This window comes from Macaca fascicularis, chromosome 12 (assembly GCF_037993035.2).
Source record: "Macaca fascicularis isolate 582-1 chromosome 12, T2T-MFA8v1.1".
NCBI classification, from domain to species: domain Eukaryota; kingdom Metazoa; phylum Chordata; class Mammalia; order Primates; family Cercopithecidae; genus Macaca; species Macaca fascicularis.
In genome coordinates, this window is record NC_088386.1 from 49,219,712 (window position 1) to 49,236,282 (window position 16,571).

At 37.8% G+C, this 16,571-nt stretch overlaps 2 pseudogenes; both read right to left on the reverse strand.

The window, feature by feature from the left end:
• Positions 1-1,899: 1,899 nt before the first annotated feature.
• Positions 1,900-3,041, reverse strand: LOC123567898 (large ribosomal subunit protein uL10 pseudogene; annotated as a pseudogene).
• Positions 3,042-3,290: 249 nt separating this feature from the next.
• On the reverse strand, positions 3,291-9,753 carry LOC102139253 (dnaJ homolog subfamily A member 1 pseudogene; annotated as a pseudogene).
• Positions 9,754-16,571: the final 6,818 nt, after the last annotated feature.

Below are 16,571 nucleotides of genomic sequence, written 5' to 3' on the forward strand. Positions count from 1 at the left end.
CTTTTTCCATTTGGAAGTATTTTATTTCTTTCTCTTACCTAATTTTTCTGGCAAGGAGCGCTGTAGTCACTTGCAGTACTATAGTGAATAGAAGAGGTGAAATTAGACATTTATGTCTTGTTCCTGATCTTATAGGAAAAGTTGCCATTGTTTTCATCATTAAGTATAATGTTAACTGTGGGCTTGTCATGCATGGCTTTCATTGTGTTGTTACATTCCTTCTGTAGCTAATCCATTGGGAGATTTTATCACGAAAGGATGCTGAATTTTGTTAAATGCTTTTTCTGCCTCTAATGAGATTGATCATATGGTTTTTGCCCTTCATTCTATTAATAAGGTGTATCACACTTATAAATTTGGATTATGTTGAATCATCCTTGCATCCCTGGGATAAATTCTACTTGATCATATTAAATGATTAAATGATTCATTTAGTACACTGTTGATTAGATATTGCTAACATTTTGTTGAGAATTTTTTGCATTTATTTTCATTTGGGATATTGGCCTGTAATTTTTTTTTTCTTATAATGTCCTTGTCTGGCTTTGGTACCAGGATGATTCTGCCCTCATAAAAAAAATTGGAAATACTCATTTTTGTAAGAGTTTGAGATGGGTTTATATTAGTTCTCCTTTAGTGGTAGAATTAAGTAAAACCATCAGATCCTGAACATTTACTTCATGGGAGACTTTTTATTACTCATTCTCCCTTTAATGGTTATTTTTTATATATTTTCTATTTCTTCATGATTCAGACTGAATAGGTTGTGTGTATCTACAAATTTATCCATTTCTTCTAATTTATCCATTGGTTGCATACAATTATTCAAAGTAATCTCTTATGATGCTTATATAGCTATACTATCAGTTGTAATTTTTCTCTTTTTTCTGATTTTAGTTATTTGAATTGTCTCTTTTTTGTTATCCTAGTTGAAGTTTCATTGACTATGTTTATCTTCTCAAAGAAATTCTTGATTTCATGTATTTTCTTCTATTGTTTTTCTAATCTCTATTTTATTTATTTCTCTTCTAACCTTTAATTTCTTATTTCTTCTAACTTTGGGCTTGATTTTTTTTCTTTTTCTTTTCTTTGAGGTATAGCATTAAGTTTTTCATTTGAGATTTTTAAATATAGAACTGATTTTGCTGTATCCCGTAAGCTTTGGTATGTTGTGCTTCCATTATTGTTTGTCTCAAATTTTTAAAAATGTTCCTTTTGATTTTTTCTTGACCCATTGATTGTTCAAGAGTATGGTGTTTAATTTCCACATATTTATGAATTTTCCAAGATTTCTTCTGTTTTTGATTTATAATTGCATACACTTGTGATTAGAAAAAATATTTGATATATTTTCAATTTCTTCAATCTGTTCAGACTTGTTTTGTAGCCTAACATGTAATCTATCCTGGAGAATGTTCCATGTTCCCTTGAAAAGAACATATATTCTGTTAAACGAAAGGTTCTGTATGTGTCTATTATACCTGTTTGGTCTAAGGATATTTCAAAGCTAATGTTTTCTTATTAATTTTCTGTCTGAATGATTTGTCCATTGTTGAAAGTAGGGAACTGAAATCCTCACTCTGATTGTATTGCATTTGATATCTCCCTTCAGATCCTTTAAGATTTCCTTAGTATATTTAGGTGTTCCAATGTTGGGTGTATTATGTATTTATACTTGTTACATCTTCTTGGTAGATTTATCCTTAAACATTATGTAATAACCTTCTTTATCTTTTTTACTGTTTTTGATTTAAAGCCTACTTTAAGTATAACTAACCTTGGTCTCTCTCTTTTGGTTTTCATTTACATAGAATATTATTTTTCATCCGTTCACGTTCAGTCTATGTGTGGCCTGAAATGTGAGTTGAGTCTATTTGGGTAGCATATAGTTGGGTCTTGTTTTTTATTTTTTTATTATTTATTTATTTATTTATTTTGACTTTTTAAAGAAGTAAGCCTTTATTTCCTTGTTTTGCAAATAAAGCTGGCTAAGTTGGTTGCTTTTTGGTGATTAGTCAAAGAGACCAAATCCCATATCCTCGTCCGACTCCTCCGACTCTTCCTTGGCTTCAACCTTAGCTGGGGCTGCAGCAGCAGCAGCAGGAGCAGCTGTGGTGGCAGCAGCCACAGGGGCAGCAACCACAAAGGCAGATGGATCAGCCAAGAAGGCCTTGACCTTTTCAGCAAGTGGGAAGGTGTAATCCATCTCCACAGACAAGGCCAGGACTCGTTTGTACCCGTTGATGATAGAATGGGGTACTGATGCAACAGTTGGGTAGCCAATCTGCAGACAGACACTGGCAACATTGCGGACACCCTCTAGGAAGCGAGAATGCAGAGTTTCCTCTGTGATGTCAAGCACTTCAGGATTGTAGATGCTGCCATTGTCAAACACCTGCTGGATGACCAGCCCAAAGGAGAAGGGGGAGATGTTGAGCATGTTCAGCAGCGTGGCTTCGCTGGCTCCCACTTTGTCTCCAGTCTTGATCAGCTGCACATCACTCAGGATTTCAATGGTGCCCCTGGAGATTTTAGTGGTGATACCTAAAGCCTGGAAAAAGGAGGTCTTCTCGGGCCCGAGTCCAGTGTTCTGGGCTGGCACAGTGACTTCACATGGAGCAATGGCACCAGCACGGGCAGCAGCTGGCACCTTATTGGCCAGCAACATGTCCCTGATCTCAGTGAGGTCCTCCTTGGTGAACACAAAGCCCACATTCTCCCGGATATGAGGCAGCAGTTTCTCCAGAGCTGGGTTGTTTTCCAGGTGCCCTCGGATGGCCTTGCGCATCATGGTGTTCTTGCCCATCAGCACCACGGCCTTCCCTCGAAGGGACATGCGGATCTGCTGCATCTGCTTGGAACCCACATTGTCCGCTCCCACGATGAAACATTTCGGATAATCATCCAATAGTTGGATGATCTTAAGGAAGTAGTTGGACTTCCAGATCGCCCTGTCTTCCCTGGGCATCACGGCGGTGCGTCAGGGATTGCCACGCAGGGTTTAAAGACGATGTCACTTCCACGAGGACGCCTGGCGAGAGCGGGTCTTGTTTTTTAAATCAAGTCAGTAATTCTATGTCTTTTTATTGGACAATTTAATTCATTTACATTCAAAGTAATTAGTGATAGGTAAGAACCTACTACTACCATTTTGTAATTTATTTTCTGATTTTTTGAGCTTTTATATTTGTTTCTTATTTAATTTCAAAAACATTATTATAGTTGAATACTAAAACAAAAACAATAGCAGGTAGTGAACACATTATGATTACAACCCTTCACTCACTCACTCACTCACTACTGCTCATCAAGTGCCAGGAGTGAGTGTTACTCATTGGTCCTTTTATGAAGTTTGGCACTGAATACCACCTCTGGGATGATGTTTATCATCCTCATCTGTTTCTCCATTGTAACAGTGCTGTCTTTCCTGATATGAATCAAAGTTCTAACTTGATCCATTTCATCAATCTCTTCTATTTCCTTCCTGTCAGGTAGAAGTTTACCTAACTGAGAGAGCTTATCATGAGAGAGAAAACCATTCTCAGGAGTTTACCTTGAATTTGATGATTAGGTGATGCTTTTCAAATGCTCTATGAAAAATTGGCATGACTTCATTTAGCACACATTTGATATCTCCATGTTTGACAATCTGACCTGGGTGAGAGGTGATGACTAGTTCAGTAGTCAAGAGTGGATATTGGTTTTTGGAAACCACGCAATATTTTAACCAGTTGTCTGTCCATAGACATAAACTAGTCTTCTTGTCAACTAAAAACAGCATGGTCCTTTTCATCTAATTCAATTATAGTATCTCCTGGTTCCAATCCTGGTTCTTTGTCTCCTTCACTATGAAATGTTATCTTCTGGCCATCTTTTATGCCTTTGTCAACACGAACTTCTAGAATCTTTTTCCTTCAAACTGTCTTTCTTCCATTTCAGTTTTTACATCTATCTTTAGGACTGATTCATTCTCCATGACCCTGGCACTCCATGCATGCATACAGACTAAGTATGCTGAACCATCCCAGGCCCTGTCACATGAATTCTTATTTGCAGTCCAGAACTTGGCAATTGGGACAACATTATACTTCTCTCCTCTTTTTTTCCCCACTTCTGCGTTCACATTAGTCACAAATTACATTCTTGTGAAGTGCCAATTTTCTTGTTGTACCATCACAAACATTTTCTAAGGTTTTTGAGAGCTGATGCACAACAAAGTTACTCCTCTTTTCTCTCTGCATTCTTCTTCCTCCATAAATAATTATATCGAAGATGTCCATAGGGGACCCAGAACTGCCACTTGCTCAGTCCTCTTATTTACCTGTTATCTTCCTTTGTTATGTAATTCCCTTTTCTTGGCATCAGAAATAATTTTGTAAGCTTGAGAAATCTGTTTAAACTTCTCTCCATTTGGATTTTTATCAAGGTGGTACTTCAAGGCCAGTTTCCTATAAGCCTTTTTCAATTCTTCCTTAGTGGTACTTTCTTTGACCCTCTAAAAAATAATGGAAAGTGGTTTATTTCACCATTTTCTACAACTACAGCTAGTAAGGGGGATGAGGCCAGTGTGAGAAAGCAGAAAGGACTGTAGTAGCTTTTTGAAGCTCAGGCAGCTGCCACTTCTCTGCATCTCACTGAGTCTTCTGGAAAGTTCTGCCTGGTGAACTGAAGCCCTTGTCTTTTGTCTTCTGCTTGTTTTTTATACACATTTTTTCTTCCTCTATTGCCATCATCATTTGTGACTTAATGGTTTTCTGTAGTGAATTGTTTATATGTTTATATTTATATTTTTAAAATCTAGTATAGATTTTTGCCTTTTTGTTATAAGACTTACACAAAACATACTTATAACAAACTATTTCAAGCTGATAACAATTTAACTTTGATTGCATTTGATTTTACTTGTAGAGTTACAAAACTCTACACTTTTATTCTACCCACTACATTTTATGTTTTTGATGTCAAAACTTACATCATTTTATAATTTGTATTCCTTGAAAATTAAATTTTACCTATTGTTGTTTTGATGCATTTTTATTAACTATCATACTGAGATAAAATTGGTTTAAACATCACCATATCAGAGTATATTGAATACGATTCTGTATTACTTATACCATGATTTTTTTTTGCTTTTGTATGTTTAAGTTAATAATTAGTGGTCTTTGGTGCATCTTAAAGAATGTCCTCTAGTCATTCCTGTAGGGCAGGCTTAGTGTTAGTGAACTATCTTAGTGATATGGTTTGGCTATGTCTTCACCCAAATCTCACCTTGAATTGTAATAATCCCCATGTGTCAAGAGCAGGGCCAGGTGGAGATAATTGAATCATGGGGGCAGTTTTCCGCATACTGTTCTCATGATAGTGAATAAGTCTCATGAGATCTGATTGTTTTATAAATGGGAGTTCCCCTGCACATGCTCTCTTGCCTGCCACCATGTAAGACATGATTTTGCTCCTCCTTTGCCTTCTGCCATGATTGTGAGGCCTCCCCAGCCATGTGGAACTGTGAGTCAATTAAATCTCTTTCCTTTATAAATTACCCAGTCCATCATATGTCTTTATTAGCAGTGTGAGAACAGACTTAATACAGTAAATTGGTACCAGGAAGTAGTGGGGATGCTACTATAAGGATACCCAAAAATGTGGAAGAGACTTTGGAACTGGGTAACAGGAAGAGGTTGGAATACATCAGAGGGCTTCGAAGAAGACAGGAAAATGTGGGAAAGTTTAGAGCTTCCTAGAGACTTGGAGGTCTCAGAAGAGGAGAGGAAGATGTGGGAAAGTTTGGAACTTCCTAGAGACTTGGAGGGCTCAGAAGAAAAGAGGAAGATATGGGAAAGTTTAGAACTTCCTACAGACTTGTTGAATGCCTTTGACCAAAATGCTGATAGTAATATGAACAATGAAGTCTAGGCTGAGGTGTTCTCAGATGGAGATGAGGAACTTGTTGGGAACTGGAGTAAAAGGTCACTGTTGCTGTGCATAGAGATTGGTGGCATTTTCCCCATGCCCTACATGTCTGTGGGACTTTGAACTTGAGAGAGATGATTTAGGGTATCTGGTGGGAGAAATTTCTGAGCAGCAAAGCATTAAAAAAAAAAAAAAAAAAAAAGCAGAGGCCAGACACAGCAGCTCACACCTGTAATCCCAGCACTTTGGGAGGCCAAGGAGGGCAGATCACCTGAGATTAGGAGTTTGAGACCAGCCTGACCAACATGGAGAAACCCCATCTCTAGTAAAAATACAAAATTAGCCACGCGTGTTGACACATGCCTGTAATCCCAGCTACTCAGAAGGCTGAGGCAGGAGAATTGCTTGAATCTGAGAGGCGGAAGTTGCAGTGAGCTGAGATGACACCATTGCATTCCAGCCTGGGCAACAAGAGCAAAATTCCATTTCAAAAATGAAATTAAAAAAAAAAAGCATAAATGATAAAAGCTGGAAAAATTTGCAGCCTGATGATGTGATAGAAAAAAACCCATTTTCATGGGAGAAATTCAATCTGGCTGCAGATATTGGCATAAGTAAGGAAGAGCCAAATGTTAATCATTCCAAGACAATGGGGAAAATGTCTCCAGGGCATGTCAGAGACCTTCACCTGCAGCCCCTCCCATCATAGGTCCAGAGGCCTAGAAGTAATAAATGGTTTTATGGGCTGGGCCCAGGGCCCCCCTGCTGTGTGCCGCCTAGGGACTTGGTGCCCTGCATCCCAACTGCTTCACATCCAGCCATAGCAAAAAGGGGCCAACATATGGCTCAGGCCATTGCTTTAGAGGGTGCAAGTGCAAGACCCATGCCTTGGCAAGTTATACATGGTGTTGGGCCTGCAGGTGCACAGAAGTCAAGAATTGAGGTTTGGAAATCTCCACCTAGAGTGCAGAAGATGTATGGAAATCCTGGATGTCCAGGAAGAGATGTGCTGCAGGGACAGAGTCCTCATGAAGAACCTTTGTGAGGGCAGTGCAGAAGGGAAAGTGGGATGGGAGCCCCTACACAGAGTCCCCATTGGTGCACTGCCTAGTGGAGCTGTGAGAAGAGGGCCACTGTCCTCCAGACATCAGAATGGTAGAGCCACTGACAGCTTTCACTGTGCACCTGGAAAAGCTGCAGACAATGCCAGCCTGTGAAAGCAGCTGGGAGGTGACTGTACTCTGCAAAGCCACAGGGTGGCACTGCCTAAGCCCATGGGAGCCCAACTCTTGCACCGTTGTGACCTGGATGTAAGACATAGAGTCAAAGTAGATCATTTTGGAACTTTAAGGTGTAATGATTGCCCCATTGGATTTTGGACTTGCATGGGACCTGTAGCCCCTTCATTTTGGCCAATTTCTCCTATTTGAAATAGGTGTAATTACCCAATGCCTGTACCCCAATTGTATCTAAGAAGTAAGTAATTTTTTAAAAAATTTTACAGGCTCGTAGGCAGAAAGGACTTGCCTTATGTCAGATGAGACTTTGGACTGTGGACTTTTGAGTTAGTGTTGAAATGATGTTCAGTAATATTCACAGACTTTATTCATTCTTATTTTTTCTTGGCTTATTTTAATGGTTAATTTCAGATATTCTGTCTTCTAACGTACTGATTGTTTTCTCTGCCTGATCAACCCTGTTGAAGCTTTCTATTGCACTTTTCCTTACATCCATCATATTATTTATCTCTAGGATTTCTATTTGTTAGTTTTTTAATTTTTGAAATTTCTTTGTTAGTGTTCTCATTTTGTTCATTTATTACTTTTGAATTTCACTTAATATTATATTATTTTTTACATGTATTCTTGAAGTTATTTGAACTTCTTTAAGAGGATTATTCTTAATTCTTTGTCTGCCACTTCATAGAACTCCATTTCTTTAGAGTCATTGTTGGAGTTTTCTTGTTTCTTTTCACTTATTTATTTATTTTATTGTTAAATTTCTCTTATTATTTTTTAAAATGTACTTTATTTTAGATTTATGGACTATATTTGCATGCTTTTTTACATAGGTATATTGTGTACTGGTGGGGATTGGGCTTCTGGTACATTCATTAATGAAATATTGAACATTGTACCCAAAAGGTAATTTTTCGAAACTCACTCCATGTCTATTATTTTGGAGTCCCTAGTGTCTATTTTTCTATCTATCTATCTATCTATCTATCTATCTATCTATCTATCTATCTATCTGTCTATCCATCCATCCATCCATCCATGTGTACCCATTGTTTAGCGTATACTTACAGGTGAGAACATGAGATATTTGGTTTTCTGTTTCTGCATTATTTTGTTCAGAATAATGGCCTCCAGCTCTATCCATGTTGCTGCAAAGGACATGATTTTATTCTTTTTATGACTGGGTAGTATTCCATGGTATATAGATACAATCTTTTCTTTATCCAATCAATCTTTGATGGACACTTAGATTGGCTTCATGACTTCACTATTGTAAGTTGTACTGCAATGAATGTATAAGTGCAGATGCCTTTTAATATAATTATTTCTCTTCTTTTAGGTGCATACACACTCATAGGTTTGCTGGGTCAAATGGAAGTTATATTTTTAGTTCTACGAAAAATCTCTGTACTGTTTTCCATAGAAGTTGAACCTATTTACATTCCCATGAACAGTGTATCAGTGTTCCCTTTTCTCCACGTCCATAACAACATATGCTGTCTTTTTACAGTTTAGCAGTAGCCATTTTGAACGGCTTTACATGATATTTCATTGTGGACTTAATTTGCATTTAACTGATCATTACTAATCTTGAGCATATTTTTATACAGTTGTTAACCACTTGTATGTCTTCCTTTGAAAATAGTGTAGTTCATGTTCTTTGCCCACTTTTTAATGGAGTGTTTTGTTTTGTTTTGTTTTGTTTTGTTTTCCTGTTTAGTTGTTTGAGTTCCTTGTGGATTCTGGATATTAGTTCCTTGTCAAATGCATAGTTTGTAAATATTTTCTCTGATTATTTAAGTGGTCTATTTACTCTATTGATAATTTCTTTTGCTGTGCAGACACTTTTGGTTTAATTAAATCCCATTTGTCTATTTTTGCTTTTGTTGCATTTGCTTGTAGGGTGTCATCACAAATTGTTTGTCTAGGGCAGTGTCCAGAAGAGTTTTCCTAGTTTTTCTTCTATGTTTTTATAGTTTCAGGTCTTACTTTTAAGTCTTTAATACATTTTGGGTTTCAATTTTGTTTATGCATCCAAAAGACCAACAACTTAGTCCAAGAAAATATTTGTTATAATTTAGAGTTTTCTGAATTTATTAAGACTTGCTTTATGGCCAAGTATATGGTTAATTTTGGAGAATGTCCCATGCACAGATGAAAAGAATGTATATTCTGTGGTCGTTGGATGCAATGTTCTGTAAATGTCTTATAGGTACATTTGTTCTATAGTCCAGTTTATGGCCAGAATGTCACTGTTGATTTTCTGCCTTGATGATCTGTGTAGTGATATCACTGGGGTGTTGAAGTCCCGTACGGTTATTGTATTGCTATCAGTTTGTTTTCTTAGGTCTAGTAGTATTTGTTTTTTGAATCTGGGTGCCCCTGTATTAGATGCATACATATTTAGAATAGTTAAATCTTCTTGTTCTATTGAACCGTTTATCATTATATAATGCATTTTTTTTTTGGTGTGTTTTTACTATTATTTAAAATCTGTTTTATCTAATGTAAGGATGGCTACTCTGGCTCACTTCTGTCCTTCATTTGTGTTATATATATTTTTCTATCTTTTTACTTCGAATCTGTAGCTGTCGTTAGTCATTACGCCTTTCTATTGTACACAGCAAATGGCAGAGACTTATTTTTTAACCCAATTTGCCACTCTGTATCTGTTAGGAGTATTGAGGCCATTTACATTCCAGGTTAATATTATTATGTGGGATTTTGTTCTTGTCATAGTGTTGTTAGCTAGTTGTTTTGACGTTTCAGTTGTGTAATGTTTTCTAGGATTTGTGATTTTTGTACTTAAGTGTTCTTTTATGATGGTGAATACTATCCCTTCATTTCTATCTTTACAACCTCTTTGAGCCAGTCATGTGGTGACAAATTCCCTTAGCTTTTGTTTGTCTGGAAAATACTTTATTTATTTTTCACTTATGAAGGTTAGTGTAGCAGGATACAAAGTTGTTGGCTAGCTTCCCCCACCACCACCCAGTGCTAAAAATGGCCTTCTAAGCTCTTCTGGCTTATAGAGTTTCTGCTGAGAAATCTGCTATTAGTCCGATAGAATTTCCTTTACAGATGATGCTTCTCTATTGCCACTCTTAGCATTTTTTCCTTCCTGTTGACTTTGGATAGTTTGGTTACCATATGCCTTGGTGTGGTTCTTCTTGGATTGTATCTTGCAGGAGTTCTCTGAGCTTCTTGTATCTGAATATTCAAATATTTCCAAAGGTCAGAAGATTTTTCCTGAATTATTTTCTAAAATATATCTTCCATACTTTTTACTTTTTCTGTTATAGGTTTTCCTGTTATAGGTATGGAATACCTATAACTCATAAGTTTCAATACTTTACACATCCCATATTTCTCAAAAGATTTACTCAGTTTTTAAAATTCTTCTTCATTTTTGTCTGAGTGAGTTAATTCAAAATGCCTCTCCTTCAGCTCTGAAATTCTTTCACTCAAGTTAGCCTATTGTTAAATATTTCAATTGTATTTTGTAATTTCTTTAACGGATTTTTCATTTCTAGGAGTTCTGTTTAGTTTTTTTTGTAATGATGTCAATCTCTTCTTTATATCCTGAATTGCTGTTGTGATCTATTTGTGTTGTTTTCAGCTCTCTATTTGATCTCATTTAGCTTCTTTAAAATGAACATTTTGAGTTTTTTATGTGATATTTCAAACATTTCATTTTGGTTAAGATTCATTGCTGGAGAATTAATATAGTGCCTTGAGGGCATTGTGACACTTTGTTTTTTTCCTACTTTTACAGTCTTCCCCCCATCCCCCTGGCTGCTTCTCCTCTGGATAATCTATCTCCCCTTATTTTTTGCATTTGATTTCATTTGGATGAAATTTCCCACCCTACCGCACATTGTGGAGGTGTCTATAATATATGTTGTCTATGGTCCTTTGACTTTGGTCTGGTTGCTTTCAGTGACCAAGAGTCTGTTTTTAAGGTCCTTGGTTATAGATGGCCTTTTTATAGTGCCTTTTCTAAATTCTGGTTGTAGTAGCCATGTTCTAGGCATGTGAGCAGATTCACTGGCACCTATGGGACTGAGGTGATATTGGTATCAGGAAATTTACCTTGCTACCCAGTGCTATGCACTGGTTTCGAAAGATTTCCTATTGTGTTGTGCTGTTCCTCCTCCAGGCCAGTGGGTGGAGCTCATGGGTAAGAGCCAGAGAACTTCTCCCAGTAAACAAGGATTAAGTAGATATTCATTTGCGTCAAGGATCAAGTATATACCCATCTACATCATCAGTCACAGCTGATACATATAGGTATATATACTTATTCCTTGTTAACCTGGAGAAATTTTCTATTTCATCAGATAATGGGCTGATTTGTGTAATGCACAGTAGTCTGAGCTCCCTGCTTAGCCCTGGAGGGAAGGACCAAGATGACGGGGACTGAGCTGGGCAGACCCACCTACAGGTTCTCAAATGGTAGGCATAGGCACCATCTTTGAGGTGTGGTCTTGTGGATAGCCATCAAGCACTTAGAGGTGTGTCTAGGCATGGAATTGGAAAACACACACTTCCCTAAGTTCTCTTCATGGGAAGGGGGGTGGCCTAAACTTCTAATCTAGAAGAGCTGGTGCTCCAAACACCTGGAGATATGTCTAGGTGTCAAGCGGAGAGAATGCCACTGCACTAAGATCTCTGCAACTGAAAGGAAAGGTGGCTCAGGCTCCTAATCCATGCAAATAGATGTGCCTAATGCATGGAAATATGCCCCAGCAATGATTGGAAAAACTGCTATTACATGGTCTTTGCAGGGGATGGGAGAAACTACTTAAGTTCCTAATCTGGTGTGGGGGGCAGATGTGTCTCAAGGTGGGTGATATGTCCAGAGAAGGAGCAGAGAAACTGCCACCATAAGATCTTTGTATAGGAAGGGCAGGGCAGTTCAAACACCCAATATGTGAGAGTGAGTGTGCTAAATGCTTGGAGTTACATCCACGTGTGGAGCAGAAGAAGTGCCACTGCACCAAGTCCTTTGCATGGGAAGGAAATGGTGCCTTAGGCTTCTATTCCAGGAAGGTATGTACACCAAAAGCCTGGAGATATGTCCAGGTGTGGAGCAAAAAGTTTACCTTTGCACCAAGATTTCTGCAAAGGGGATTGTGTAGTCTCCTAATCTAGGGTAGCTCAGTCTCCCAATCCAGGTGAGTGATTACTTCGATTGCCTGGAAAAATGTCCCTCTGTGAGAAGGGAAGTAATCACTGCTACAACAAAGATTTTGTAGGAAAAAGGAGGGGCACTGCGGGCTGATAATCCAGGTGATCAGGTGTGTGCTGAATGCCCTGGAAACATGTCTAGGCATAAAGCAGAGAGGACTCCAGTGCCCCAAAATCTCTGCATGGAAAAAGAGCAAAAACTAATCCAAGTGAGTGGTGATTCAAATGCCTGGGAATATGCCTGGGTGTGAGGTGGAGAGAGGTTCTCTACACACAGATGCAAGCAAAGGATTGATTGGACCGTACTTCCAATTCAGGGGAGCAGGACTAGGGTCTGCCTTGCTCTTGCTTCTCAAGACTGGTGGGGCACTCTCCCCTGGTTGACCAAGGGAGCAGTCCGGGACACCTAGCAATGGCATATGCAGGCTGGTTCCAAGTGACAAACCTGTCCCTGGCTGCAAATCCCAGATTAAATCTTGGCTTCAGCAACTCTTCCTGCTGCAGTCCTGTGACTGGAGAGAGCAGATTCCAGTGCTTACTGCTGCGGTGCTCTCCACACTTGCCATTCAATTCTGGCTGTGAGCATTATTCCTCCAATGCAGAGCAGCTACTCCAATCTCTGGCCTTTGACCAAAATGCCTGCAGTGGCTGCCGCTTCCAGGTTAACAAACAATGACTGACTTTCTATAAGCCTGGATTAAAAATGATTTCCTCCTCTCAGTTCTGGGCATGGGAAAATGCCTACAGCGTTTCTCAGTATCTTTTCCTCTGGCTGTCTCTTCAAGTTTTCTCCTGGGCTTCAGAGGAACTAGGTGCTCTCTCTTGGCCAGGGTTGCATGGCATCCTAGTGGAAAGGTGAATCACAGCAGGAGACTCTCCTTCCTCATGTACTGGAGCTTCTCTCACTTTTATCAGCGGAATGCCATCATGGAGGCTGCTTGCCCACTCTCTCCTCCCTGAGATCTGGGTTGTTGTTCACTATTCCAGTGAATTCTCATTTTCCTTCTTGAATTAAAGTTCAGAGAGTTTATCTTTATGCATTGTTTTGCTATTTCCAAGTGGTTGAGACATGCTAAAAGCCTCTAGTACACCATCCTGGGGAAAAAAGACTTTATTAGCTTTTTCTGGAGCCGTTGTGATCTCCTGATCCCTTATAGTCTTCACGTCCTTGTCATAATGTCACATTTGTAGAGACAGCCACTCCTCTGGCTTTTATAGGTATTCTTTGGCAGAGATAGGCCTTGCCTATTTAGTCTAGCCTATGATTCTAGATGGGCCAGATGGTAACAACCCTGGGCAAGCAGGGCTTGTTTTAGGCTCTCTACATGGCTGGGCTGCTGCCCCTGCTCTAATTTTAGGTGAGACTGCTCGCTGGACTCCCTCTGCAGTGAAACCACTGGCTGAGCTCTGCAATTGAGGAGAGCTGCTGGATGGCCACTGCAGTTGCCTTTGATTGGGCCAGGCCACAGAATGTGACTCTGCAATTGACCACAGCTGCTGGATGTCCACTGCAAATGCCCCTGATTGGACCTGGCCAATCAGATCTCATTGGGTCTGGCCTGGTATTCCTTGTCCGGGTAGTACTGCTATTTGACATTTGTAGTTGGACAAGGTTGCAGACTGGGCCCTGAAACTAGGCTGAGTCACTGCTTGGGATGGATGGGACCAGTTTCTATGCTCAGTAGAAATGATAGGTTGAGGTTTGCTTCCCTACCTAGGTAGGGTAGGATTTGAGACTGAGCTGAGTACTGTTTAAGCTCCCAGTGTAACAGAACTAGTTCTGGCACTTGCTGTAATGTGCTGTGGCAAGTTGTCTACCTCTCTGGGCAGGTGACACTCTTCATTTGTCAAACTAATAATATTATAGTATTGGATACCAAGCCAGTAACGTGACACTTTAATTTGAATAATTTAGATCAGTGAGATTTTTGTCGTATTGTGTATTTGCATTTAAGCTCTATGTGGAATAGAATATAGATGTCCCTTATTGACAGTAATTTTGGATGTCAGGAAGAAAAGATTTCCCTTCTTTTTCTAGATATTTTTTCTCTTTCCCTTACTTTTAAAGAGAAGAATGGTTGTCATAGCATTTGCAGTCAATGTAATATAAGAGATTAACCTCTCTGAGAAACAACTCACAATTTAAAACAACTATTTGTGGTCTGTCTCTTTTCTTTAACTCTTATCCCAAGACAATTATATATAGCTCAATTTGTAAAACTGACCCTAATCTTAACTCTACCTGCAAATTCAACTGTAACTCTAATCATGAACACTATATTAATGTACATTGATGTGCATTCATTTATTTCTGACTGATATATATTGATATAATCAATTAGTGATTGATTAGTATAGAATGAATCATACTTTGCTGATGGGGTATAATTTGAATTTTAAGAAACTATTTTTCTGGAAAAGTAGTTGAAATACATATTCATGTTTTTATATTATAGAAACTATGGCATATTTGCAGACTTTTAATCATGTATGTAAAGAATTTTTATTGATTAAAGTAATCAATAAATGTAATACATCATAAATATATAAATCATAAATATCTTGAAAAACTCAAGAATAAATGCTTAGTAAATATTGCTAGATATTTATGGGCTTATTGGTGACATTTCTTTTCTCTCTCCCTTTACTCTTTTTTCCATATTTTTCTAATATGTACAAATTAATTTCATAATCAGAAAAATAATAGGAGAAGATGACATTGCAATTATGAAAAAAGTAGAAGCTAAATTATATATCCATTGGGTTTTATATAAAGAGAGAATGCAGAGTTCAAGTAAATGCAGAGTTTACTTGATTCATCAAACCATTTATATAGGTAGAAAATCTATATTTATACTTCCCCATAATACTTTTGACAAGAAAACTTTGTTTTTGTAAACTTATTCTTGTTGAAATTTAGTCAAGAACAAAGATAGGCTGGGCATGATGGCTCACACCTGTAATCATAGAAGTTTGAGAGGCTGAGGCAGGAGGAGTGTTTGACTCCAGGAGTTCAGACCAGCCTGGGTAACAATGAAACCTCATCTCTACAAACATTTAAACACAAAACAAAACAAAACAAAAAGCAGGCATGGTGGCATGCACCTGTAATCCTAGTTACTCAAGTGACTGAGGCAGGAGGATTGCTTGAACCCAAGAGGTCGAGGCTGCAGTGAGCTATCATCATGCTGCTGTGCTCCTGCCTGGGAAACAGAACGAGATCCTGTCTCTAAAAATTAAAATTAGAACAATAATTTCTGCTGTTGTACTTCTGATCAAATACTGCACATGTCAAGCACATTCTCTGATGGTAGAAAACATCCAAATCATGTGTCATTATTACAGAAGTAAAAATTAATTTTTCTGTCACTTTATTATAGAAAGATAAATATTGCCTTGACTCAAGAAGTAATGCAAATTTTCCTTTTCTAAGAATAAGTAGATAGGAGAGGATGGGGGAGGGTTTAGAGACAGAGGAGGAAGTTTCTTTGCTCTTTAGGACACCTAATATTTCACTAAAATAATGTCATACTGACTTACAAAAATAGATCACAAATGCTTTCACTTTCTAAAACTTAGGGCATTCATTTGGATACAATACATTGATAGAAGCAAAACCAAGTCAAATATTAACACAAAATACATTATTAAAAATTTATTCATTTATTAAGTCAACTTTGAAATTTAGTTTTTCAATATATTGCCGGAATTGATATAGAGGTTGCATAGTGACTCCTAACTGCCTCATTCATATGTTGATATATTCTACTTACTTTTCAGATTTCTATTGAGGGCAAAATGCCAAGTTATTAAATGGAAATCAGTCACGTTATCATGCAAACTATTCTCTTACTAAAAGTAACTGAAATTTTCTATAAACTTTCTTAATTTTTTTTCATTATAAAAGATACATAATTCCCAAGTAAGATTAGGGACACTAAGTCTAATATCTTTTTCATCATGTACTCAGCTTATGTAATTTAAGTAATCTAATATATGTAAATATAAGTAATATGTCTTTATGCTGCCTTAAAAATATTCAAAGTTGTGCACTTATTTAAGGGCAAGAATCACATCATCTTTCTAGAGCCTTCTTTGGACACAATGCAACACACTGAATAATATTGAATGACTATGTCTTGTATAATTACTAGAAATTAGGCTTATACTAAATAAACTCCTTCAAGATTTGTTTGAAATTTTATTCTTTCTTTTTTTAATCTGCTTTCT